General features: G+C 41.5%; 1 protein-coding gene across 11 annotated transcripts in view; it reads right to left on the reverse strand.

Moving 5' to 3' along the window:
- The window catches only part of LOC135547078 (poly(rC)-binding protein 3), a 164,305-nt gene that overhangs the window by 57,351 nt on the left and 80,335 nt on the right, over nucleotides 1-26,619 (reverse strand). The window lies entirely within an intron of this gene.

Raw genomic sequence — 26,619 nt, forward strand, 5'->3', positions numbered from 1 at the left:
TTCTATTAAGGAACACGTAAACTGAGCTTGTTATACACTGGAGGTGACAAATACCTTCCTCTCCTTGAGCAATGAACTACAGGTAACTGTCAAAATAAAGTGTCTTAATAAGGCGTTGGGCCACCACGAGCCAGAACAGCTTCAATGCACCTTGGCATAGATTCTATTAGAGTCTGGAACTCTATTGGAGTGATGCGAAATCATTCCTCCACGAGAAATTACATAATTTGGTGTTTTGTTGATGGTGGTGGAAAACACTGTAAAAATCATACAATGTGATTTTCTGGATTTTTGTTTTAGATTCCATCTCTCACAGTTAAAGTGTACCTATGATTTAAAAAATGACAGACCTCTACATGCTTTGTAAGTAGGAAAACCTGCAAAATCTGCAGTGTATTGAATACTTGTTCTCCCCACTGTATGTGTTAAATTTGTCCAGGTGGGAAAGGGCAGTGTGGAGTGCAATATAGATTGCATCATCTGTGGATTTGTTGGGGCGGTATGCAAATTGGAGTTGTTCTAGGGTTTCTGGGATAATGATGTTGATATGGGCCATGACAGCCTTTCAAAGCAGTTCATGGCTACAGACTTGAGTGCTATAGGCTGGTAGAAAATTAGTCAGGTTACCTTAGTGTTCTTGGGCACATGGGCTATGGTGGTCTGCTTGAAACATGTTGGTATTACAGACTCAGTTAGGGACAGGTGGAATGTCAGTGAAGACACTTACTCACGTCGGCTACGGAGAGTGTGATGACAGTTGTCCGGAACCACTGATGCTCTCATGCATGTGTCAGTGTTGTTTGCCTCGAAGCGAGCACAGAAGTAATTTAGCTTGTCTGATAGGCTCGTGTCACTGGGCAGCTCGTAGCTGTGCTTCCTTTTGTAGTCTGTAATAGTTTGCAAGCCCTGCCACATCTGACGAACGTCGGAGCCGGTGTAGTATGATTCAATTTTTGTCCTGTATTGACGCTTTGCCTGTCTGATGGTTCGTCTGAGGGCATAGCAGGATTTCTTATAAGCGTCCGGGTTAGAGTCCCGCTCCTTGAAAGCGGGACTCTAACTCCTTGAAAGCTCAGTGCGGATGCTGCCTGTAAACCATGGCTTCTGGTTGGGATATGTACATACGGTCACTGTGGGGACGACCTCATCGATCATCTTATTGAAGAAGCCAGTGACTGATGTGGTGTACTCCTCAATGCCATCAGAAGAATCCCAGAACATATTACAGTCTGTGCTAGCAAAACAATCCTGTAGGTTAGCATCTGCATCATCTGACCAATTCTTTATTGGTGCTTCCTGCTTTTGTTTTTTCTTGTAAGCAGGAATCAGGAGGATAGAATTATGGTCAGATGGTTGGTGCCAGCAGCGGTTTGTGGTGGTAAATAGACAGCTACGGAAAATAGAGATGAAAACTCTCTCTGTAAATAGTGTACCCCTTGTCTTATGGAAGGCAGCTGTTCTATCTTGGCAATGCAGCGTAACCCCTTTTATCCATATTGCGTTCAGCCACGACTCAGTGAAATGTAAGATATTACAGTTTCTAATGTCCTGTTGGTAGGATATTCGTGATAGTAGCACATCTAGTTTATTATCCAATGATTGTACATTGGCTAACAGGACTATGGTAGAAGCAGATTACCCACTCGCCGTTGGATCCTTACAAGGCACCCCGACCTACGTCCCAGATATCTCCGTCTCTTTCTCCTGTGAATGACGAGGATGAGGGCCTTGTCCGTTGTCTGAAGTAAAGCCTTCACTTCTGACTTGTTAAAGAAAATGTTTCATCCAGTACGAGATGAGTAATCACTGTCCTAATATCCAAAAGCTATTTTCTTTCATAAGAGACGGTGGCAGAAGCATTATGTACAAAACAAGTTACAAATAATGCAAAAAAACACACAAAATAGCAGAATTGGTTAAAGAGCCCGTAAAATGGCATCCAGATCTACTGATAGTGTATAGCCTGACTGCTCCAGTGCTCAAATACAGTGCATTTGGAAAGTATTCAGACCCATTGACTTTTTCCATATTTTGTTACGTTACAGCCTTGTTCTAAAATAGATTAAATGAAAGAAATTCCTCAGCAATCTACACACAATACCCCATCACAACTAAGTAGAAACAGGTTGTATCATATTTTTACAAATGTATAAAAGAAACTGAAATAACTTATTTACATAAGTATTCAGACACTTTGCTATGATACTCAAAGTTGGCCAAACTGATCAATCGGGGGAGAAGGGCCTTGGTCAGAGAGGTGACCAAGAACCTGATGGTCACTCTGACAGAGGTCCAGAGTTCCTCTGTGGAGATGGGAGAACCTTCCAGAAGGACAACCATTACTGCAGCACTTCACCACCTTTATGGTAGAGTGACCAGACGGAAGCCACTCCTGAGTAAAAGGCACATGATATAGAGTTTGCCAAAAGGCCCCTAAAGGACTCTCAGACCATGATAAACAAGATTCTCTGGTCTGATAAAACCAAGATTGAACTCTTCGGCCTGAATGCCAAGTTTAACGTCTGGAGGAAACCTGGCAAAGATTAACGGAGTAAAGTACAGAGAGATCTGTGATGAAAACCTGCTTGAGAGAGCTCAGGACCTCAGACTGGGGCAAAGGTTCACCTTCCAACAGGACAACGACCCTAAGCACACAGCAAAGACAATGCAGGAGTGGCTTTGGGACAAGCTTCTGAATGTCCTTGAGTGGCCTAGCCAGAGCCTGGACTTGAACCCGATCGAACATCTCTGGAGAGACTTTAAAATAGATGTGCAGCGATGCTCCCCATCCAAACTAAAAGAGCTTGAGAGGATCTGCAGAGCAGATTGAAAAAACTACCCAAATATAGGTGTGCTAAGCTTGAAGCATCATACCCAGGAAGACTCACGGCTGTAATCACTGCCAAAAGTTCGTCAACAAAGTACTGAGTAAAGGGTCTGAAAACATACGTAAATATGATATTTCAGTTTTTATAAATATTTAAAAATGTGTAAAAACCTGTTTTGCTTCGTCATTAAGGGATATTGTGTGTAGCTTTATAAGGGGGAAAAAACAATTGAATTAATTTTAGAATAAGGCTGTAACGTAACAAAATGTGGAAAAAGTCAAGATGTCTGAATACTTTCCGAATGCACTGTATTTGGTAGCCTAGTGTCACGACTTCTGCCGAAGTCGTTGCCTCTCCTTGTTCGGGCGGTGCTCGGCGTTCGACGTCACCGGTCTTCTAGCCATCATTGATCCATTTTTCATTTTCCATTGGTTTTGTCTTGTCTTCCCACACACCTGTTTTCAATCCCGTTCATTACCCGTTGTGCATTTACCCTCTGTTTCCCCTCATGTCTTTGTCAGAGATTGTTTTATTGTCAGTGTAGTTTTATGTTGTATAGTTGCATGTCGGGTCCTCGTACCCATGTTTGTTTGTTTATGTATGTACCTTTTAGTCTTATGGAGCATGTTAGGTGGACTTTATTAAAAGACTCCATTTTACACTTCGTTTGACTCTCCTGCGCCTGACTTCCCTGCCACCTATATACCTATGCTTGACACCTAGAGACAGATTAGTTTATCTTTTTAGCAGGAGCCATTTGCTTTCCAACCTGTGTTTTCCAGCGATTATATTTGAAAAATTGCGAAAGGCCGATTTTGGCTGCATTCTGTTCACGTTCACTGACAGATTTGCCGCATATTCCAGACTGGAGGCATGCCTTGTGATTGGGCTACACACAATCCACAACTAGGCAACTTTTAAAAAATAAGCTATTGATCCTCTGTGGCTAAATTATAGGCCTACTCCTGGTGTAGTATTCTGAATTATTTCATTTTTTTCTGTACAGACAACAGTAATAACTTTGGCAAATGTAAGTGCTGCAGCACTTCCAGCACCCTTCCCACGGCTATGATTCTAAAAGGATATTAATGATGAAGCGCAATGCTGGAGAGATGAGAGTTGCAGAAAGAGGTAGATAGATCATAGAAAGTGAATCTCATTCTAGTTCTGTGAGAGATACAGGCGCGTTTCTCTTTCTCACCACAACAATGGCCACGCAGTGGTCTATAGCAGGGGTGGGCAAACATTTTGGCTCGAGGGCCACATCGGGATTTTGAAATTCAATGGAAGGGTACCAATTGTTTGTTGAAATCAATTTGCGGGGGCCTCCTGAGTGGCACAGCGGTCTAAGGCACTGCATCGCAGTGCTTGAGGCGTCACTACAGACCCGGCTTCGATCCAAGCCTGTGTCACAGCTGGCCATGACTGGGAGACCCATGAGGCGGCATACAATTGGCCCAGCGTCGTCCGGGTTAGGAGAGGGTTTTGGCAGACCGAGATGTCCTTGTCCCATCGCACTCTTGTGACTCCTGTGGCGGGTCGGGCGCATGCATGCTGACACAGTCGCCAGGTGTACGGTGTTTCCTCCGACACATTGGTGCGGCTGGCTTAAGTGGGCATTGTGTCAAGAAGCAATGCGGCTTGGCTGGGTCGTGTTTCGGAGGATGCATGGCTCTCGACCTTCGCCTCTCCCGAGTCCGTATGGGAGTTGCAGTGGTGTGACAAGACTGTAACTACCAATTGGATACCACGAAATTGGGGAGAAATAAGACCAAAAAATAGTAATTTAGGAAAAAATTATATATATCTACGTGTTGTTTTTGTCTGTCTCGTGGGCTGGATTGAAGTGCGTACTTTGTCCCCCCCTTGGTCTATAGGCTAAAATGTTGCGCAAAGCTTGAACCCGGGCCAACACAAATCAATTCTTAGAGTATCAGGTATGTTGTAACGACGTTCTTCGTTTGTCGAGAGAGAGTCGGACCGAAATGCAGCGTGTTTGTTACTCATGTTTATTAGTGAAAACAAATAACGAAACTATACATGAAATAACGAATAAATACAAAACAACAAAACGGAACGTGAAACCTATTACAGCCTGACTGGTGAACACTAACACAGAGACAGGAACAATCACCCACGAAATACAAAGCGAAACCCAGGCTACCTAAATACGGTTCCCAATCAGAGACAACGAGAATCACCTGACTCTGATTGAGAACCACCTCAGGCAACCAAACCTATGAAACACACACCCCTAATCAGCTACAATCCCAATAACTAAAAAAACCCACTAAATACAACAAACAATAAACCCATGTCACACCCTGGCCTGACCAACTAATTAACTAAAACACAAAATACTAAGACCAAGGCATGACACATGTTTTCACATTACATTTTTTAAAGGGCAGGAGAACTTACATGATTGCTTTTATTATAATTTTTACATTACAAACAGTTAAAATAATTGTTCATGCCAGGAGAGGTACCAGATCCTGGCAAATTAGTTCTGAACCTAACAGTCCAAAACTGAGAGGTACTGGATCCTGATCCGGCTCAAATTAAGCACTGGTGATTACCCCAGCTCCATCCCTCAGTTTTATAGCAAACTATGTGGGGTTGCTGATGTTGACTGAAAAACAAATTAAGGAGCGTGCCTTTAATGGAACCACCTTGATGTGGAAAGAACCTCCTTTTTGTTACATTGAGTCTATTGACAGCCCTTACTAATCCCTAGTATGGGACTCAAGAGGCTTCATCTCTCTCATTGCTTGAGCTTGGCTTTCTCAGTGAGCAACGGGCCCCTATCTCAAATGAACACAAACCTCCTTTAAAGGCACTGGATCCCTCTCTGAATGACTGTGTATAACATATTTACAGCATGTGAATACCATTGTTTCTATAAAGGTCTCAAGCCAGGAAAAATGTTAAATAAAAAAGGAGGACCAGTACCGCTTTGTTATAGAATTATGTAATTTAAACGTGATGACTACATTGTTCCTTGTGGCTAAATAAATTCGATTTTACTTTATTTATTTATTTATTTATTACAATTCAGATTATAATACATGACATAGATAATACCCTGTCATCATACTAATGGTGGCTTTTTGCAGTTTACCAGATTTGCCATTTTAGCAGAACATACACCACTCTCTCAAATGGCTAACTCCGCCCTCTTGCAGCACATGCCTAGGTCCTGAGAAACGAAACAATCTACCTCAGCTCGGAGTCGGCTCAAATAGGCAATTATAAACGCTTCTGATGGTGTGTTTGTGTGATGCCGGACAAAGGCCATTTTCAAACAATCCCACGACTACTGCTTTGTCTAGCCCCCCAAAAAACAAAAAACAAATCTCAGAGAATGAGTGCACAACTGGCAAATAATCGCTTTTACTGTCTATATGTCAGCCAGTCAGGTGGCTTGCCGCCGGCAGAGACCTTTATTGCATTAATGTTGAAGAGCTCTGGCTAGTAGTACTTTGCCAGCTTGAAGGATGAAGGTGGAAGCTAACATTCAACAGAGCCTTCCTCAGTAGGAGCAAAAAGTAGGCTACTTAAGTTCTCATAATAACTCCTTGCTCATACATACTTCTTCAGTTCTGCCCACAAATTTTCTATAGGATTGAGGTCAGGGCTTTGTGATGGCCACTCCAAAAACATTGACTTTGTTGTCCTTATTAAAGGCAACTTCAGCTTAGTGTATGTAAACATCTGACCATCTGGAATTGTGATATAGTGAATTATAAGTGAAATAATCTATATGTAAACAATTGTTGGAAAAATTACTTTTGTCATGCACAAAGTAGATGTCCTAACCGACTTGTCAATACTATAGTTTGTTAACAAGAAATGTGTGGAGTGGTTGAAAAATGAGTTTTACTGACTCCATCCTAAGCGTTTGTAAACGTCCGACTTCAACTGCATGGCCAGGAAGAACTTTTGGACATCATAGCGGCGGTAATTCACGAGCATTGCCAGCATTATGACCAGTAATACGACTTTCTCGAATCGGATCTTTTGTTCGTACCCCCAGGGCAATTGAATTGATTCCAGAGGCTGATCCAAAATACCTCCGGCAGAGAAGAGGTGCTAGGAATGGACTTCTAGTCCGACTCAGGAGTCCGACTCCCACCACTACCGAGTATATTACTTGCTAATGTTCAGTCTCTGAATAATAAAGTTGATGAGCTCAGGGCTAGGATTTCTTTCCAGAGAGTCATCAGGGATTGTAACATACTCTGTTTCACGGAAACATGGCTCTCTTGGGATATACTGTCTGAGTCCTTACATACAGTTGGGTTGTCAGATCATCACATAGACATGAATACATATCTCTCAGGGAAGAAGAAGGGTGGGGGTGTATGTTTTATGATTAACTACTCGTGGTGAGATTGTGATAACATACAGTAACTCAAGTCCTTTTGTTCACTTGAACTAGAATACCTCACAATCAAATGACGACCGTATTACCTTATAGTCACAACCTTGTAAATTCCCCCTCAAGCCGATGGCCCAAAATGAACTTCACTGGACTTTATGAAAACTGGAAACCATATATACTGAGGCCGCATTTCTTGTAGCTGGGGATTTTATCAAAGTTTTATTGAAGTAAACGCCACCAAAGTTATATCAAGACATTGACTGTAGTACTCGCGCTGCTAAAACACTAGACCACTGCTACTCCAACAAGGCCCTCCTCTGTCCTCCCTTCGGCATATCTGATCACAACTCCATTTTTCTCCTCCCTTCCTATAGGCAGAAACTCAAACAGGAAATATCCGTGCTAATGGTTATTCAACGCTGGTCTGACCAATCGGAATCCATGCTTCACGATTGTATTGATAACATTGACGAATACACTGATATGGTGACTGAGTCTATCAGGAAGTATATAGGGGATCTTGTACCCACTGTGACTGTTACAGCCTGCCCTAATCAGAAACCGTGAATAGATGGCCACATTCGCGCAAAACTGAAAGCACAAACCGGAAATCAAACAGGCAAAACATCAGTGTACAGTGGTTCGTCCTTTAAAAGTTGCAGCATACTGAGGCTCAGCTTGCATGGTACCGCAGAATTCTATGGCACGTTATTTAAGTGTGAACCACTGGTACAGTTAATCCTAGTTAGTGCTAGTTTGACCATCAGAGGGCATCTTTGAGAAGCATTTGATAGCATTCAATAGTGGCTGTACTAGAGAATGTAAAACATTTTGTTTTTTAAACATATTACATGGGACAGATTTGAAGAAACTTTGCTAATTTATTTGATTAAAATTATGGTGCTTTTATTCCAATAATTTTTTTCAAAACCCTGGGTTTACGTTAGGATGGAATGGAAAATATGGTGCTGTACAACGTGACGAATCCCAGTGTCGTGCGGGCACGTGGGTGACAGGGGTTCAATTCTCCGATGGGGAGGTGTCACGCCCTGGCCATAGAGAGGCTTTTATTCTCTATTTTGGTTAGGCCAGGATGTGACTAGGGTGGGCATTCTATGTTCATTTCCTATGTTTTATATTTCTTTGTTGTTTGGCCGGGTGTGGTTCTCAATCAGAGGCAGCTGTCTATCGTTTTCTCTGATTGAGAACCATACCTAGGTAGCTTTTGCCCACTGGGTTTTTGTGGGTAGTTGTGTTCTGTTTTTGTGTCTGCACCAGACAGAACTGTTTCGGTTATTCCCTTTGTTATTTAGTGTTCAGTGTCAATAAAATAACATGAACACTTACCACGCTGTGCTTTGGTCCTCACCTTCTTCCACCAACAACCGTTACAGTAGGATGTCATTTTAAATAGGAATTTGTTCTTAACTGATTCCATGTGTGTTATTTCATAGTTGTGATGTCTTCACTATTATTCTACAATGTAGAAAATAGTCAAATGAACTTCTTCGATATAGAGGGCACTCTTTTAATTTTTGGATAAAAAAACGTTCTCGTTTTAAACAAGATATTTTGTAACGAAAAGATACTCGACGATGCATATAATTGACAGCTTTGGAAAGAAAACACTCTGACGTTTCCAAAACTGCAAAGATATTGTCTGTGAGTGCCACAGAACTAATGCTACAGGCGAAACCAAGATGAAATTTTATACAGGAAATGCCCCAGATTTTGAATGCTCTGTGTTCCAATGTCTCCTTATATGGCTGTGAATGTGCCAGGAATGAGCCTACACTTTCTGTCGTTTCCCCAAGGTGTCTGCAGCATTGTGACGTACTTGTAGGATTATCATTGGAAGATTGACCATAAGAGACTACATTTACCAGGTGTCCGCTTGGTGTCCTCCGTCAAAATTATTGTTATTTATCTCCAGCTGCGTCCACTTTTCCATTTGGTTCAGAGGAGAAAGGCAACTGCCACGAATGATTTATCATCGAATAGATATGTGAAAAACACCTTGAGGATTGATTCTAAACAACGTTTGCCATGTTTCTGTCGATGTTATGGAGTTAATTTGGAAAAAAAGTTTGGCGTTGTAATGACTGAATTTTCATTTTTTTTCTTAGCCAAACGTGATGAACAAAACAGAGCGATTTCTCCTACACAAATAATAACTTTGGAAAAACTGAACATTTTCTATCTAACTGAGAGTCTCCTCATTGAAAACATCCGAAGTTCTTCAAAGGTAAATTATTTTATTTGAATGCTTTTCTTGTTTTTGTGAAAATGTTGCCTGCTGAATGCTAGGCTTAATTAATGCTATGCTAGCTATCAATACTCTTACACAAATGCTTGTGTAGCTATGGTTGAAAAACATATTTTGAAAATCTGAGATGACAGTTTTGTTAACAAAAGGCTAAGCTTGTGAGCCAATATATTTATTTAATTTCATTTGCGATTTTCATGGATAGTTAACGTTGCTAATGAGCTTCAGGCTATGATTACGCTCCCGGATACGGGATTGCTCGACGCTAGAGGTTAAAGAAAAATCCTGGAATGAGTAGGTATGTCTGGTATGACTGGTACTTGCTTAATTCATTTGAATAATATTATGGTGTTTCTCTTCTCCAAGAAAAACAAAAAGCCCTCTGGGTTTCCGTTAGGGTGGAATGGAAAATATGGCGCTGTACAACGTGACGGTCAGGTGTAGGCAACAGTACTGGGCTATTTAGCTAAAGAATTCCTGTGTCGTGCAGGCATGCGGGAGACCGGGGATCAATTCCCTGACGGGGAGGCCGGCCGCCACCGGGAGACCCATGAGGCAGCTTTTGGTTTTAATTTAGAATCTTCCAATCCTCTATATGTAATTTTTGGTGGAGAGTCACGTCATATTTTTCGATACACTGTAGGCCTACCGTAGGCAACATGAGTCTCACTAGTGTTGAGTATGTGCTGTTAAAAGTGGTGTAGATTTTATTTAATGTAATTTATTTAAAGAGCATATTGAAGTTAGAAGCAATAGGTTTTGAAACAATAGAAGTGCAAATGGGTTGCTACAAATGCAGGTTCAATACACGTGCCGGCCGCCACCGGGAAACCTATGAGGCGGTTTTTGGTTTTAATTTAGCATCCTCCAATCCTCTATATGTAATTATTGGTCGGAGAGTCACGTTATATTTTTCAATATGCTGTAGGCCTGCCAATCGTGTCTTAGACAGCTGTGCCACTCGGGAGGCCCCATCCGCAAAGTATCAAAATACAGAGAGGTGTTGGTAAAGGTATATTGTCCTGCTAATAGCCTGTAATGGGCTATTATAATACTGTACGTGGTGTCCAAGTCAGGATAACCAAAACATTTCTTTATTAAAGACTATCATAAAAAAAATTGGAACTTAACTTATTTATTGTGATCCAAAGCCATGAATGAGTGAGTCACTCAGCTTTATGTAGCTGCCGGGCTAAATGACTATGCCATCAACTTGATAATATATGTAACAATATTTTTGAGGTTATTTTGTTTTCAAAAACACTAAAGTGAGCGATTGTAATTTGAATAAAGGCCAAAATAATATTTTAAAAAGCCAAAACAAGTATTTATGCTTTTAGATGGAGAGAAACGCTGGGCTAATTGTGCGCCACCCTACAGTATGGGAGTCTCAATCACGGTCCGATGTGATACATAATAATTTTTGTTGTATTATTTGTTTTGTCTTTTCTGGTGGATTAAACTGAAATTGCAACCAATCACGGTAAGAAACACATTTGACAATAGAATTCTCCCCCTACCCTCCTTCTAGGCAAGTTCATTGTCCAGCTACCTGCTAATAGCCATAATGGCACTGTACAATGTCACCATATGTTTGAACAAGCATTTTCCAGTAAGCAACAATTTATTCACCTTCATTAGACAACTTTGTTCCAATAATTCTGTAATTCAGCTATATTTATTCCCATAGTAAATCGTTAAGGATCCATAACTAAATAAACATCGGCACTTTGAAAGAGTATTTTTCTCATTATTTTATTAAGGAAAGCATAAAGATGCTGATGAAGAAATACAGTACTATACAGTATATTGTACTGTATTGCATCAATATGCTCTTTAAATAAATAATACCTACACCCCTTTTAACCTTTTTGGGATTGGGTGCAGCATTTTCACTTTTGGATGAATAGCATGTCCAGACTGAACTGTCCCCTACTTTGTCCCAGATGCTGATATATGCAGTTTCTAAAACTGTTTGAATGATGTCTGTGAGTATAACAGAACTCATATGGCAGGCAAAAACCTGAGAAGAAATCCAAACAGGAAGTGAGAAAATGATTTTCAAAACAGTGCCTATTGAAATCCCAGTGAGATATGAATGAGGATGCACTTCCTAAGGCTTCCACTAGATGTCACCATCTTAAGAAACTGGTTTGATGATTCTGCTATAAAGGTGGGGCTCATAATAGCTCTTTGAGTGAGTGGTTTGGCAGAGAGCCTCAGTCTCATGACGCGCGCTCCCAATAGAGTTTGCTCTCGTTCCAATGTTTTTCTTTAAAAGTATTAAATTCTCCTGTTGGAACCTTATTGATGATTTATGTTAAAAACATCCTAAAGATTGATTGCATACATACTTTGACTTGTTTCTACGGACTGTAATGAATCTTTTCAAGTTTTTGTCTGGAGGAAGTGGTCACGCCTCATGAAGATGGATTACTGGGCTGAACACGCTAACAAACAAGTGGCTAAATGATGGTCTTTATGGAACTTTATGGAACAAATCAGTCATTTATTGTCGAACTGGTATTCCTGGGAGTGCCTTCTGATGAAGATCATCAAAGGTAAGTGAATATTTATAGTGTTATTTTCGAGCTTCTGTTGATGCCAAAATGGCAGATATTCCTCTGGCTGTTTTGGGTTCTGAGCGCCGTTCTCAAATTATGCTTTTTCCTTAACCTCTTGGAACTCCCCATCCCGGATCCGGGATCGTGACTAAAGCCTCAGGCTCATTAGCATAACGCAACGTTAACGATTTCTGAAAATCGCAAATAAAATGAAAATAATGCGTCTGCTCTCAAACTTAGCCTTTTCTTAACAACACTGTCATCTCAGATTTTCAAAATATGCTTTTGAACCATAGAAATTGACTAATTTGTGTAAGAGTATGCAAAGCTAGCATAGCATTTTGAGTAGCATTTAGCACGCAACATTTTCACAAAAACCAGATAACCAAATAAATAAAATCATTTACCTTTGAAGAGCTTCTGATGTTTTCAATGAGGAGACTCTCAGTTACATACCAAATGCGCAGTTTTTCCTGAAAGCGTCTGTGTGTAGGAGAAATCGTTCCGTTTTCTACATTGCGTCTGGCTACCGAAACAAACCGAAAATTCAGTCACCTACAACGTAAAACTTTTTCCGGATTAACTACATAATATCGACCGAAACATGGCAAACGTTGTTTGGAATCAATCCTCAAGGTGTTTTTTCACATATCTCTTCCTTGATATGCAGTTCGTGGAAGCTTGCTTTCCTCTCTGTATCCCATGGAAAAATACTGGCAGGTGACTTTTGCGCACCAATTTCGGCGCAGGACACCGGGCGGACACCTGGTAAATGTGGTCTCTTATGGTCAATCTTCCAATGATCTGCCTACAAATACGTCACAATGCTGCAGACACCTTGGGGAAACGACAGAAAGGGCAGGCTCATTCCTCTCGCATTCACAGCCATATAAGGAGACAATGGAAAACAGAGCCTCAAAAATCCTGCTCATTTCCTGGATGCCGTCTCATCTTGGTTTTGCCTGAAGCTCACGTTCTAGGGCACGCACAGAAAATATCTTGGTAGTTCTGGACACGTCAGAGTGTTTTCTTTCGAAAGCTATCAATTATATGCATAGTCGAGCATCTTTTTGTGACAAAATATCTTGTTTAAAACGGGAACGTTTTTCATCCAAAAATGAAATAGCGCCCCCAGAGCATCAACAGGTTAAATAAAGTAAATAAACAATAAAGTTATTTTGAAATCTGACACAGCGGTTGAATAGACTTAACCTCTATCTTTAATTCTGTGAATAACGCTTGCATCTTTTATCAATGTTTATTATGAGTATTTCTGCAAAATCCCCGGATGTTTTGGAATCAAAACTGCAAGTAACGCGCCAATGTATACTGAGATTTTTGGATATAAATATACACGTTATCAAACAAAACATACATGTATTGTGTAACATGATGTCCTATGAGTGTCATCTGATGAAGATCATCAAAGGTTAGCAATTAATTGTATCTATATTTCTGCTTTTTGTGAGTCCTATCTTTGGCTGGAAAATGGCTGTGTGTGTTTCTGTGACTTGACACTGACCTAACATAATCATATGTTGTGCTTTAGCTGTAAAGTGTTCTTGAAATCGGACACCATGGGTGGATTAACAAGATGTTTATCTTTCTTTTGCTGTATTGGACTTGTTCATGTGTGAAATATTTTTGAATTTTGCACTCTGCCTTTTCAGCGGAATGTTGTCGAGGGAACCCCTGCCCAAGAAAGGTTAAGTTTTCCTTTCACTGGAACTAATGAGACTAGCCCGAACCATGAAAAACAGCCCCAGACTTTTATTCCTCCTCCACCAAACTTTATAGTTGGCACTATGCATTGGGTTAGGTAGCATTATCCTGGCATCGTCCAAACCCAAATTCGCCCATCGGACTGACAGATGCTGAAGCTGATTAATCACTCCAGAGAACACGTTTCCACTGCTCCAGAGTCCAATTGCGGTGAGTTTTACACCACTCCAGCTGACGATTGGCAGGGGCAGCTCTAGCAGGACATACATTTTAATAACTGACTTGTTGGAAAGGTGTCATACTATGACGGCAAAGCTAAAAACGTTGAAAGTCACTGAGCTCTTCAGGAAGGTCATTCTACTGCCAATGTTTGTCTATGGGGATTGCATGGCTGTGTGCTCGATTTTATACACCTGTCAGCAACGGGTGTGACTGAAATAGCCAAATCCCAACATTTGAAGGGGTGTCCACATACTTTTGTATATCAACTCAGCAAAACAAGAAACATCCCCTCACTGTCAACTGCATTTATTTTCTGCAAACTTAACATGTGTAAATATTTGTATGAACATAACAACATTCAACTACTGAGACATAGACTGAACAAGTTCCACAGACATGTGACTAACATAAATGGAGTAATATGTCACTGAACAAAGGGGGGGTCAAAATCAAAAGTAACAGTCAGTTTCTGGTATGGCCACCAGATGCATTAAGTACTGCAGTGCATCTCCTCCTCATAGGCTGGACCAGATTTGCCAATTCTTGCTATGAGGTGTTACCCCACTCTTCCACCAAGGCACCTGCATGTTCCCAGACACTTCTGAGGGGAATGGCCCTAGCCCTCACCCTCAGATCCAACAGGTCCCAGACGTGCCCAATGGGATTGAGATCTGGGCTCTTCGCTGGCCTTGGCAGAACACTGACATTCCTGTCTTGCAGCGTTGAGATTGCCTGCAATAACAACAAGCTCAGTCCGATGATGCTGTGACACACCACCCCAGACCATAACGGACCCTCCACCTCCAAATCGATCCCGCTCCAGAGTACAGACTTCGGTGTAACTCTCCTTCCTCATTCCGCCCATCACCCCTGGTGAGACAAAACCGCGACTTGTCAGTGTATAACGCTTTTGCCAGTCCTGTCTGGTTCAGCGACCGTGGGTTTGTACCCATAGGAAATGCCGGGGATGTATGGTGAGGACCTGCCTTACAACAGGCCTACAAGCACTCAGTCCAGCCTTTCTCAGCATATTGTGGACAGTCTGAGCACCGACGGAGGAATTGTGCGTTCCTGGTGTAACTCTGGCAGTGTTGTTACCATCCTGTACCTGTCCCGTAGGTGTGATGTTCGGATGTACCGTTCCTGTGCAGGTGTTGTTACACGTGGTCTGCCACTGCAAGGATGATCAGCTGTCCGTCCTGTCTCCCTTTAGCACTGTCTTAGGCATCTCACAGTACGGACATTGCAATTTATTTCCACTGCCACATCTGCAGTCCTCATCCCTCCTTGCAGCATGCCTAAGGCACATTCATGTAGATGAACAGGGATCCTGGGCATATTTCTTTTGGTGTTTTTCAGAGGCAGTAGAACTTTCATAACTGTGACCTTAATTGCCTACCGTCTGTAAGCTGTAAGTGTCTTAACGACCGTTCCACCGGTACATGTTCATCAATGGTTTATGGTTCATTGAGCAAGCATGGGAAACAGTGGTTAAACCCTTTACAATGAAGATCTTTGAAGTTATTTGGATTATTTTTAAAAGACAGGGTCCTGAAAATGGGACGTTTCCTTTTGCTAAGTTTATATTGCATGTACCCAGTATGCCACTCAGGTTCTTTGGCACTGGCCTTTTAACTATTCCAAAGCCTAGGACCAAGAGGCATGGACCGGCAGCCTTTAGTTATTATGCCCCCAGCTTCTAGAATAGCCTGTCAAAGAACATGAGGGGTGCTGAAACGGTGGACATATTTAACAGAGATCTTGAAACATATTTTTAGCTTTGCTTTTCCTCATTGTGATATTTAGTTGTTCAGCTTTTGTCATTCTTTTGTTCAGCTTTTGTCATTTTTTTGTTTTTTCTCATGTTTGTTGTGTGGTCAATATTTCAGCTTTTATTTTCATAGTTTTTCATTTTTTTCCAGTAAAACACATTGCATTGATAATCTGAAATGTGCTATGTAAACGAAGCTTCACTTGATTTGATTTTATATAATAGCCATATCTAGGAAAACCAAAGTTTCAAAGCCTAGGCCTAATAGTAGTAGATATAGTGTATATGTGTTCATTCAATAAGTTTTGTAGTGATTCCGATGTTGGTGATGTAAAGAATATTTTCTGGTCTGTGGCGTATAATGCTTAGTAACCAGACGCTGCCCTTGACATGTTTAGGAAATTGCTTATTCCAGTTACTAATAAGTATGCACCCATGAAGAAAATTACTGTAAAGACTGATAACTCCCTGTGGATTGATGAGGAATTGAGAAATTGTATGGTTGAGAGGGCTGAGGCAAGATTAATGGCAAATAAGTCTGGCTTCACAACCGATTGGCAAAAGCACGGAAAATTGACAAATCATGTGACTAAACTGAATAAAAATAAGAAGAAATTATACTATGAAACAAAGATAAATTATGTAATTAGTGATAGTAAAAAGCTTTGCAGCACCTTATAAATGACATTTGGGGCAAACCCAGCTCCACCAGTCATTGAATCAGATGGCTCATTCTTTACAAAGCCCAATAATATTGCCAACAACTTAAATTATTTTTTTAATTGGCAAGATTAACAAACTTAGGCATAACATGCCAGCAACAAACACCAACCCTACACATTCAAGTAGAACTGACCAAATTATGAAAGACAGGCAGACAGACAGGCAGACAGACAGGCAGACAGACAGACAGGCAGACAGACAGACAGACAGACAGACAGACAGACAGACAGACAGGCATACAGACAGACTGGCAGGCAGGCAGACAGACAGACAGGCAGACAGACAGACAGACAGACACATTGTAATTTTAAATTCCGTAAAGGAAGTGTGCAAGGTAAAAAATATATTTGTATCTATCAACAATGAAAAGCCAACTGGGTCTGACAACTTGGATAGAATATTAATGAGGATAATAGCGGACAATATTGCCACTTCTATTTGCCATATCTTAAATCTAAGCCTACAAGAAAGTTTGTGCCCTCAGACTTGGAGGAAACCAAATGTCATTCCGCTACCCAACAACAGTAAAGCCCCCTTTACTGGCTCAAATAGCCAACCAATCAGCCTGTTACCAACCCTTAGTAAACTTTTGGAAAAAATGTGTTTGACCAGATACAATGCTATTTTACAGTAAACAAATTGACAACAGGTATGCTTATAGGGAAGGGCATTCAAAATGCACAGCACTTACACAAATGACTGATGAAATTTGTGTAAGAACAATTGATGATAAAAAGATTATGGGAGCTGTTTTGTTAGACTTCAGTGTGGCTTGACATTATCGATCATTCTGTTGCTGGAAAACGTACGTGTTATGGCTTTACACCCTCTGCTGTACTGTGGATAAAGAGTTACCTGTCTAACAGAACACAGAGCGTGTTCTTTATTGGAAGCCTCTCCAGAAGTTATCCAGTAGAATCAGGAAGTCCCAGGGCAGCTGTCGAGGCCCCTTACTGTTTTCAATCTTTACTAATGACATGCCACTGGTTGACTCAACACTATACATGTCAGCTACTAAAGAGAGTGAAATCACTGCAGCAGATAACAAAGAGCTGCTGTCAGTTTCAGAATGGGTAGCGAGAAATGTAAGTCATAAATATTTCAAAAACTAAAAGCATTGTATATGGGACAGATCATTCATTAAACCCTAAACCTCAACTAAACTAATGAATAATGTGGAAATTGAGCCAGTTGAACTGTCATGGTCAAAACATGTTGATGCAACATTAGCTAAGATGGGGAGAAGTCTGCCCATAATACAGCGCTGCTTTGCCTTCTTAACAACACTATGAACAAGGCAGGTCCTACAGGCCCTAGTTGTGTCACACCTGGACTACTGTCCAATTGTGTGGTCAGGTGCCACAAAGAGGGACTTAAGAACATTACAATTGGCTCAGAACAGGGCAGCAAGGCTGGCCTTTAAATGTACACAGAGAGCTAACATTAATAATATACATGCCAATCTGTCATGGCTCAAAGTAGAAGAGAGATTGACTTCATCACCACTTGTTTTGGTCAGAAGTATTGCTAACATTCACTCTACCCACACGCTTTTCTACCCACACGCTTTGTAATGTAGATTGGTGGTAGTAGAGTAGTGGCCTAAGGGTACACACTTAATGTGTTCTGAAAATGTTCTGAAATGTAATGTCATGTAAAGCTTGAATTGTATATAAATGCCTTAATGTTACTGAACCCCAGGAAGACTGTAGCCAAGATAATGCATCAAATATAGATTCCTTGATGTGGTGAATGTGATGGCTCCCATTATACAATTCAGAGTAAGCAGAGATCTAGCCCATGATTTAATCATGAGATTCTAGAACCTATCTAAGCAAGGAATACGTCCTTTAATACATTTAAGAACTCTCAAGAGCAGCATGATTTTGTCCTATATTTGTCACAGAAATTAAGCACAGCAGAATGGACAAAGCTAAGAGGGGTTACTTTGCTGATAAAATTATTGAGAACAAAAATGACCCTAAACTTTGGAAATCATTTAAAGAACTAGGCTACAGTAGTACTACCAATAACGAACTCAACAGTATTGGACTAAACATCAGGGAGGAGATGGTATATGCTCAAAGTTGTGCTGCCCTTGACCAGCACAAAAACATCCTGTGGCACTAGCTTCGAATAGTCCCCGTGATATGCAACTTTTCAGGAAAGTCAGGAACCAATATACACACTCAGTTAGGAAAGCAAAGACTAGCTTTTTCAAACAGAAATTTGAATCCTGAAGCACTATTCCAAACAGTTTTGGGACACTCTAAAGTCCATGGAGAATAAGAGCACCTCTTCTCAGCTGCCCACTGCACTGAGGCTAGGAAACACTGACACCACCGATAAATCCACGATAATCGAGAACTTCAATAAGCATTTCTCTACGGCTGGCTGCGCTTTCCACCTGGCTACCCCAACCCCGGCCAACAGCTCTGCACGCCCCACAGCAATTGGCCCAAGCCCCCCTCCCGCTTCTCCTTCACCCAACTCCAGACAGCTGATGTCCTAAAAGAGCTGCAGAATTTGGATCCCTACAAATCAGCTGGGCTAGACAATCTGGACCCTCTCTTCCTAAAACTATCCGTCGCCATTGTCGCAATCTTTCGTTTCATCTGAGATTCTTAATGATTGGAAAGCGGCCGCGGTCATGCCCGTCTTTGAAGGGGGAGACACTCTAAAAAACAGTACTGTGCAGCCATCTTCATCAACCTGGCCAAGGCTTTCAACTCTAACAATCACCGTATTCTTATCGGTAGACTCAACAGCCTTGGTTTCTCTAATGACTGCCTCTCCTGGTTCACTAACTACTTCTTAGATAGAGTTCAGTGTGTCAAATCGGAGGGTCTGTTGTCCGGACCTCTGGCAGTCTCTGTGAGGGTGCCACAGGGTTCAATGCCTGGGCTGACTCTTTTCTCTGTATACATCAATGATGTCGCTCTTGCAGCGGGTGATTCTTTGATCCTCCTCTACACAGACGACACCATTCTGTATACATCTGGCCCTTTGTTACTGTGTTAACAAACCTCCAAACAAGCTTCAATGCCATACAACACTCCTTCCATGGCCTCCAACTGCTCTTAAATGCTAGTAAAATGAAATGCAGGCTCTTCAAGTACGAATTGAAAAAATCATCAATTTGGAGAAATATCTACCTCACTAACTTCAAGGATCGTCTGTCAGAGCAGCTTACCGATCGCTGCAGCTGTACATAACCCATCTGTAAATATCTATCTATAGCCCATCCAACCAACTTACCTACCTTATCCCCATATTTGTTTTTTCTGCTTTTTGTACACCAGTATTCCTACTTGCACATCCTCATCTGCACATCTATTACTCCAGTGTTCATTTCTAAATTGTAATCACTTTGCCACAATAGGCCTATTTATTGCCATACTTAATTTGCACACACTGTATACAGATTTTCTATTGTGTTATTGACTGTACGTTTGTTTATCCCTTGTGTAACGCTGTGTTGTTTTTGTTGCACTGCTTTGCTTCATCTTGGCCAGGTCGCAGTTGTAAATGACAACTTATTCTCAACTGGCCTACCTGGTTAAAGGTGAAATAAAAAAAATAAAAAAAGGTTTCTTAGATTCTCCTGAGCAAATTGCCCCTTGTATTACACATATCGTTAATCTCTCTCTTGAACAAGGCATCTTTCTCAGGGACATGAAACAAGCTAAAGTTATACCTCTGTATAAGAAGGGGACAACGTCTGACCCTGGGACATAGGCCTGTATCTATCCTCAGTATAGCATCAAAAATCCTGGAGAGTTTTACATGAGAAAATGTATGAATATGTCAATAAACAAAGTCTAACGTATAATTTTCAGTCTGGTTTTAGAAAAACATACTCCACTGATTCATGTCTACTTTACTTGACTGACTTCATCAGGAAAGAGATTGATGAGGGAAATCTCTGTGGAATGCTTGATCTACAGAAGGCCTTTGATACAGTTAACCACCATCTCCTAATCTCCAAACTGGAGGCACTGGGGTTAAGCAGTATACCTCTAGGCTGGTTAAAGTCCTATTTGTCAGGTAGGGAGCAAGTAGCAGAGTTTAATGGTTCTCTGTCTCAGGAGTTCCGCAGGAGAGTGTGCTTGGGCCGCTACTGTTTATTTACTGTTTATAAACGATCTGAAAGATGCTTGTTCTTGCCGTGACTCTACACTTCTGATGTCTCGTAAAAGTAAAACTATGTTTTAGAGAATACTTAGCACAGAGCTTACTGACATTAGCAAATGGCTAGGAGATAATAAGTGATCTCTTCACTTAGGTAAAACTGAGGCAATTATTTTGTGGTCCAGACCAAAATTGTGTAGGTCCTCTAAAATCAGTGAGGAGTTAGGGTGTGAGGTGCTGACTACTAAAACCTCTGTTAGCTACCTGGGATGCATCCTTGATGAAAGCTTGTAGGTGTGAGCATGGCCACTAAAGTGCTAGGGTTTGACTAGAAAGTCCAAGCTGCTTTGTAAGGACTCCATGAGAGTTCTAGTCACTGCCCTCATTCAATGCCATTTTCACTACGCTAGTACTCCTGGTTTGGGGGTCATTATTGAAGCTTCTGAAGGGGAAGCTCCAGATAGCACAGAATAAGCTTATCAGGATAGTATTGAAGGTTAGTCCACATACTCACATAGGCAGGAGCTGCTTTCAGGAACTCAACTGGCTGCCTGTTGAGGCTAGTGTCCCAGATTAGACTAGGTTTGGTTTACAGGAGAACTTATGGTTCCCAGATACCTAACTGATTACTTTCCCCATGTTAGGGATGCACACAATCACATCACCAGATCAGGTGTTGCTAATGTGTGCTTACACAGGTTCAGGAGTAATGCTGGGAAATACTTTTTGTATATTGGAACCTCAGAGTAGAATGAGTTTCCTTTTCCCATAGAAATTACATCTTCTCGGGGCAGCTTTAAAAATAAAGTAAAAACTGTTTGATGTCTTCTGTGCCCATATAAATGTACCCTACAATGTAACCACAGTGATGAGATAGATGTTCTTTTTCTTTGTTTTTCTGTTTTGCTATCTTGCTGTCATACTGTGTTCAACAATGTTCGATCTTGCCTAGCCATCTTGTAACAAGAGGACCCCAATGGAAACAAGTCCCAGACTTTATTGTGCGTTATCCTCAATGATTTTATGTATGTGCATGTATGGCTTTTTCAAGTTTAATGTGCGCTTCTTTTTTAAATGGTCAAATTAATCAACTAAACTAAAACACACAAACCTCGGTAGGCCGAAGCCATGGATGAAACAACATTAATCAAAAACTAAAAGAGTAGGATCATGGGTGAAATATTACAAACAGTCGAACAAGTGGCGCTAAGCTCCTGCTACTCAGGAGCGAATGGCAATTCTTTCTCAACAGGATTCTTGCAACCTCAACACAATGAGAACTGCCTAGTAATACGGAGAAAAGCTACACCAGAATTGGAATCAGAAAGACCATATTTCAGGTCTAGGAGTGCCCAGGGGGAAGGGTGTTGGTGGACCCTTAGCTCCTGAGTGACGCAGGGGTCTAAGGCACTGCATCTCAGTGCTTGAGGCTTCACTACAGACCCTGGTTTGATTCCAGACTGTATCACAACCAGCCGTGATCAGGAGTCCATAGAGCGGCCCAAAATTGGCCAGTGTCGTCCGGGTTAGGGTTTGGCCGGGTAGGCTGTCATTATATATAATAATTTGTTCTTAACTGACTTGCCTAGATAAATAAAGTGTCTCATTATCGAACCCTCCCATGGGCTACTCAGTGTCTCATTAGAACCCTCCCACGGGTTCCTCAGTGTCTCAATAGAACGCTCCCATGGGCTACTCAGTGTCTCATTAGAACCCTCCCATGGGCTACTCAGTGTCTCATTAGAACCCTCCCATGGGCTACTCAGTGTCTCATTAGAACCCTCCCATGGGTTACTCAGTGTCTCAATAGAACCATCATTGTCTCCTCGGTGGAATGCCTGACATACACAGCCAGGGCATTCTGGTCATGGACAGAGAGGGACGACAGAGTGAGACAGACTATTTTTCACATAATCACTCTTTCCTTATCAGTGAGACTGGATCACTGAGGAGACTGAAGACGTGTGGAACCCTGGGTTTGCATTAACATATCTATAGACCCTGAACCCAGCCACACCTCCCACTGGGGTAAAACAATAGTCATTTCCAGTTCCACACCCAGAACCAAATCTTGTCTGTATAGGGACCCCAACGCTCCACAGCAAGAGGAGTGCATGTGAATAGCATACACACCTGGTTTGTAGTCTGGTATATTCAGGACTAGGATTTAGGGGAGAAATGGGTAATCTAGAGTGAGTTTAGCCACAAATACACCAGGCTCAATGTTTTTACCACCACAGAAATATACTGAAGCAGGTCCAGGTTTGGGCTCAGACAAGCATACTGTATTCAATTATTTTCTCCTACTGACTGCTCCCCTTGGTGGCTGTGAGAGATAGGAGCAGGCTGAACGTGTCCTTGAACAGATCCCTCGACAGCGGGGAGAAACACGAGGAATGAAACAGCTACTGAATAATGCAAATGCCTTTATCATTACACAAAATTGTTGCCATTCAAGGGTTAAGTCTCAAAATACATTACAGCATCTGCTGACTACCAGACTGACTCCCTCGTCAGTTAATATTTGTGATAGCTACATTTCTGTCTTGAACCTGAAGACAGGAACCTGTGTATTCTGTATTTTCCCTGTTATTTCCACCTGTTATAGAAAACCCTACATGAACTTGTACAACCTCAAAGACCAAGGGTTGTGTTTCATTTGCTGATACCAGAAATGTGAGAGCAGGAATATCAGATGTATATCCAAATACATTTTTACGTTCACCTTCACTCTTGACTGTGAGAGGTAATAATACCACATTTTCCTCCATATTTAAAAAGTACCTGTTCCATATTAATCAAAATGTGTCTGTTGTTACACAAGACCTAACACGTATGAATCTATAGGCATGATTCTAATTGGGTAAGGAGTGTTGAACTAAATATGATGCCTGTCTTCAAGTAGACTGAAGCTTTAGAAGGCAATTATCTTTTGACAAAATAATCAAGCTCAGTAGACCACAGTGGGAACTGTAATCAAAATGATGGTACAGACACGATTGAAGACAAAGTGACGTGCTGTTCCAACAGATACAGTGTCATTCAATTGACTCCTGTAGAAACAACTTTTTTTGTTGCTGACACCATTGATATTGCATTATGTCCTTATATTGCCTGTTTTATTGAGACACACTTTTTGAGGATGAAAACAATACATTTCAAACCAAAGCAGATAGCAACACGCCCATAAGGCTCTGATCAAAAGTAGTGCACTATGTAGGGAATAGGGTGCAATTTGGGATGCAGTCTTGGTCTATGCTTTGAGGACATTGCTGCTAGGGGCATCAGAGAAATTACAATAAAAGGTGCAGCCTGGGCTAGCCGGAAGCTTCAGTGATTATCCCATACAAGCATAACTGAAATGTTGACAGCCTTATCAGCAGCACCCTCTGGCAAATATTTAACAGCATTACAGTGAATATGGAAATGGTCCATCTTCAAATGTCTGAGAAATATGTCCTGACAGAAACTAGAGGTCAGTCATTCATTGAACTTACACAGACGGTAGATACATACTTTTGGAAATACTACAAGGCTGTCACAATATACAGAAAATTGACAGAGATAGAAAGCACTACTTTTACCTTTATTTTATTCACAAGTGAGATTTGCACCATCAATATCTGTACAGTAGGTGAAAGAAATGATCACAACTGGGAAGGTAAGCCTACTGTATGGTGTCATTGTTTCATGTCACCAACACCTAGCTTTACAGTCCAAGATTAATTGTGACAGTTAAGTTATAATCTCTTCTAATAGCAGTGAAAGCCATTATGCATGTTCCAGCACAGTAATTATTTTATAGTCACACTTCACCTAGTCATCAGGCTGAAAATAATGTCATTAGCATGACATAACATTATGTACGCAGGTAACCGTGATATTGGATAATATATCGAGTTATATCGAGTTAATTGCAGGATTTGCTATGATTAATCAAATTCAGAATTTTTATACAAAAAGCATGACAATAATATTGACGTCTTGATGTTAGATGTCAGGTACAGTGAACAAAAATATGTAAGCAACATGTAAAGTGTTGGTCATGTTTCTTGAGCTGAAATGAAAGATCCCATACAGTGCAGTCGGAAAGTATTCAGACCCCATCACTTTTTCTACATTTTGTTACGTTACAGCCTTATTCTAAAAGTGATTAAATAAAAAATGCTCCTCATCAATCTACACACAATACCCCATAATGACAAAGCGAAAACAGGTTTTTGGAGACTTTTGCAAATTTTCAAAAACTAAAAAACAGAAATATCTTCTTTCCATAAGTATTCAGATTCTCGAAATTGAGCTCAACTGTGGAGTCCACTAGTGGTAAATTCAATTGATTGGACATGATTTGAAAAGGCCCACACCTGTCTATATACGGTCCCACAGTTGGCAGTTTATGTCCGAGCAAAAACCAAGCCATGAAGTCAAAGGAATTGTCCGTAGAGCTCCAAAACAGGTTTGTGTTGAGGATCAGATCTGGGGAAAAACACCCCAAAAATTCTGCAGCATTGAAGGTCCCCAAGAACACAGTGGCCTCCCTTATTGTTAAATGGAAGAAGTCTGGAACCACCAAGACTCTTCCTAGAGCTGGCCACCCGGCAAAACTGAACAATCAGGGGAGAAGGGCCTTGGTCAGGGAGGTGACCAAGAACCCGATGGTCACTCTGACAGAGCTCCAGAGTTCCCCTGTGGAGATGGGAGAACCTTCCAGAAGGACAATCATCTCTGCAGCACTCCACCAATCAGGCCTTTATGGTAGAGTGGCCAGACGGAAGTCACTCCTCAGTAAAAGGCATGTGACAGCCCGCGTGGAGATTGACAAAAGGCACCAAAAGGACTCTCAGACCATGAGAAACAACATTCTCTGGTCTGATGAAACCAAGATTGAACTCTTTGGCAAGAATGCCAAGTTTCACGTCTGGAGGAAACCTGGCACCATGCCTATGGTGAAGCATGTTGGTGGCAGCATCATGCTGTGGGGATGTTTTTCAGAGGCAGAGACTGGGAGACTAGTCAGGACCAAGGGAAATATGAACAGAGCAAAGTACAGAGAGATGAAAACCTGCTCCATTTTTTTATGCATTTGCAGAAATTTCTATAAAACTGTTTTTGCTTCGTCAATATGGGGTATTGCGTATAGAAAAAAATAGTGATGAAAAAATATAAATTTAGAATCAATTGGATATTCCAAAGTGAGTGTGGAGTCTCCATATCGAATATCCATGTTTAGTGGTGTGGGGGCTGTGCTTTGGCAAAGTGGGTGGGGTTATATCCTTCCTGTTTGGCCCTGCCCAGGGGTGTCCTCGGATGGGGCCACAGTGTCTCCTGACCCCTCCTGTCTCAGCCTCCAGTATTTATGCTGCAGTAGTTTATGTGTTGGGGGGCTGGGGTCAGTTTGTTATATCTGGAGTACTTCTCCTGTCCAATTTGGTGTCCTGTGTGAATCTAAGTGTGCTTTCTCTAATTCTCTCCTTCTCTCTCTCTTTCTCTCTCTCGGAGGACCTGAGCCCTAGAACCATGCCCCAGGACTACCTGACATGATGACTCCTTACTGTCCCCAGTCCACCTGGCCGTGCTGCTGCTCCAGTTTCAACTGTTCTGCCTTATTATTATTCGACCATGCTGGTCATTTATGAACATTTGAACATCTTGGCCATGTTCTGTTATAATCTCCACCCGGCACAGCCGGAAGAGGACTGGCCACCCCACATATGCTCTCTCTAATTCTCTTTCTTTCTCTCTCTCGGAGGACCTGAGCCCTAGGACCATGCCCCAGGACTACCTGACATGATGACTCCTTGCTGTCCCCAGTCCACCTGGCCGTGCTGCTGCTCCAGTTTCAACTGTTCTGCCTTATTATTATTCGACCATGCTGGTCATTTATGAACATTTGAACATCTTGGCCATGTTCTGTTATGATCTCTACCCGGCACAGCCAGAAGAGGACTGGCCACCCCACATAGCCTGGTTCCTCTCTAGGTTTCTTCCTGGGTTTTGGCCTTTCTAGG

Source organism: Oncorhynchus masou, chromosome 10 (assembly GCF_036934945.1).
Source record: "Oncorhynchus masou masou isolate Uvic2021 chromosome 10, UVic_Omas_1.1, whole genome shotgun sequence".
NCBI lineage: Eukaryota > Metazoa > Chordata > Actinopteri > Salmoniformes > Salmonidae > Oncorhynchus > Oncorhynchus masou.